General features: G+C 44.8%; 1 protein-coding gene across 1 annotated transcript in view; it reads right to left on the bottom strand.

Moving 5' to 3' along the window:
- The window catches only part of LOC307118012 (kinesin-like protein KIF1C), a gene marked incomplete at its 5' end in the record, with an annotated part of 42495 nt that overhangs the window by 18895 nt on the left and 21100 nt on the right, over positions 1-2500 (bottom strand). The window lies entirely within an intron of this gene.

The raw sequence follows: 2500 nt of genomic DNA, 5'->3' as shown, positions 1-2500 counted from the left end.
ACGCACAGAAACCACACGCCAGAGAACATGTGATGCATAGAGACCACACGCCAGAGAACATGTGACGCACAGAAACCACACGCCAGAGAACATGTGACACACAGAAACCACACACCAGAGAACATGTGACACACAGAAACCACATGCCAGAGAACATGTGACGCACAGAAACCACACGCCAGAGAACATGTGACACACAGAAACCACACGCCAGAGAACATGTGACACACAGAAACCACATGCCAGAGAACATGTGACACACAGAAACCACACGCCAGAGAACATGTGACACACAGAAACCACACGCCAGAGAACATGTGACACACAGAAATCACACGGCAGAAAACATGTGACACACAGAAACCACACACCAGATAACATGTAACACACGGAAACCACACGCCAGAGAACATGTGACGCGCAGAAATCACACACACACACCAGAGAACATGTGACGTGCAGAAATCACACACACACACACCAGAGAACGTGACGCGCAGAAATCACACACCAGAGAACATGTGACGCACAGAAACCACAAGCCAGAGAACATGTGACGCGCAGAAATCACACACCAGAGAACATGTGACGCACAGAAATCACACACACACACCAGAGAACATGTGACGTGCAGAAATCACACACACACACACCAGAGAACGTGACGCGCAGAAATCACACACCAGAGAACATGTGACGCACAGAAACCACAAGCCAGAGAACATGTGACGCGCAGAAATCACACGCCAGAGAACATGTGACGCGCAGAAATCACACACACACACCAGAGAACATGTGACGTGCAGAAATCACACACACACACACCAGAGAACGTGACGCGCAGAAATCACACACCAGAGAACATGTGACACACAGAAACCACACGGCAGAGAATGTGAGACACACAGAAACCACATGCCAGAGAACATGTGACTAGAGCTGAAGATCTTTGCCCGAACCCGACCGAGCCCGACGGGTTCGGTCTTAATTTCTATCATTTTACACGGACTCGGGCCAGGCTCGGGTTTGCGCGGTAAAATGAGCAGTCAGGTGATGCAGTTTTTTTATCTCGAAAATGGATGCTGAGGAGGTGAAACGGAGGCTGGCCTCTGGCGATTACGTATTGGTTGCACCGGCAAAGAAAGCAAAGTCTGAGGTGTGGAAAACGTTTGACCATGTGCATAATGAGAATAATGAGCAAGTGGGTTATGTAAAATGCGAAAGATGCAGCATTCTGTTAAAGTACGACAGCAAAACGACAGGGAATTCGTCACTGATAAGGCATGCTGATCGAAGCTTTTCAACACCTGCCAGTTCCCAGGATCAACCAACAATCACATCGTTCGTTACAGCATCAAAACCCATCCCTGCAAAGGTGAAACAAACGGTGACGGAGAAGTGTGTCAGCTTATGCTGTAAAGACATTAGGCCTTTTAATATCGTAAAAGGCGAGGGGTTTGAAGAGCTGGCACAAGAACTAATCAATGTCGGGGCTGCGTATGGGAGGGTTCCCGTAAACTCGGTTATTCCCCGCCATGTGACAATTGCGAAAAGGTGCACTGAGATGGCAGAAGAAAAGGACCGCGCTGAAGCCATCTACAGTGGATTCAATAATTTTCCTCCACAAAAACATGTAGCCTAATCTTGGTGAGTAAAAGTTTTTTTCAAATTATAATTAAATATTAATTGAGTCTTAAATGCATAATTTAGACTGAGTATAGGCTAATGTTGGCATTATTCTTTTATTCAATTTCAGCTGCTGTTCACCGTCGCGTTGAGGTCGGATTGTGGAGAGAAGGGCCGAAGCCAATCCAGCGGAGCATTTATCTTAAATTAGTTATTACCTAATGCCCATCTTAATTTACAATTTATCTTAATTTAATTTGTTAATAAATACTCCTTTTTATTGGCGCGTTTGCCTATTTATATTAGTATCGGTGATTGTGGAGAGAGGCGGCTGCAAGCAAGTCCCAGTTTCGTTTATCTTAGGCCTAATCTCAATTTTATGTAACTTTTAGTTTTATTTCGTTATTTCGTTTACTTAATTCGTTAAATATAAAATCTATCTTGATTTCATTTGTTGAGAAATACTTTTTTACGGGCCCGTAAGCCTATTTAGGCTAAGTGTAAAAGTTACGATGTTGCAGAGGACTTATTTATTTCTTTGTTCCAACTTCCAAGTGGCCTATCTACGTTAGTCATGAATAAATTATGTTAAAACAATGTATAAATGACTCATTCCTGACTAAAGGCAAAAGAGCCGTGTGCGTGCACATTTGAATAATGTCGGGCTGTAAACGGGTTCGGGCTTTTAAAAACCTGTCAATCAAAATGTACTTGTCGGGCTCGGGCCGAATTCTGTCGGGCTCGGTCCTTGTCGGGCCTAACTTTTAAGGCCCGATTACAGCTCTACATGTGACGCACAGAAACCACACGGCAGAGAATGTGAGACACACAGAAACCACACGCCAGAGAACATGTGACACAGAAACCACACGCC

This window comes from Gobio gobio (assembly GCF_949357685.1).
Source record: "Gobio gobio genome assembly, chromosome: 21".
In the NCBI taxonomy this organism is placed as follows: domain Eukaryota; kingdom Metazoa; phylum Chordata; class Actinopteri; order Cypriniformes; family Gobionidae; genus Gobio; species Gobio gobio.
The sequence above is the reverse complement of the archived record's forward strand: the minus strand, read 5'-3'. Positions and strand labels throughout refer to the sequence as shown.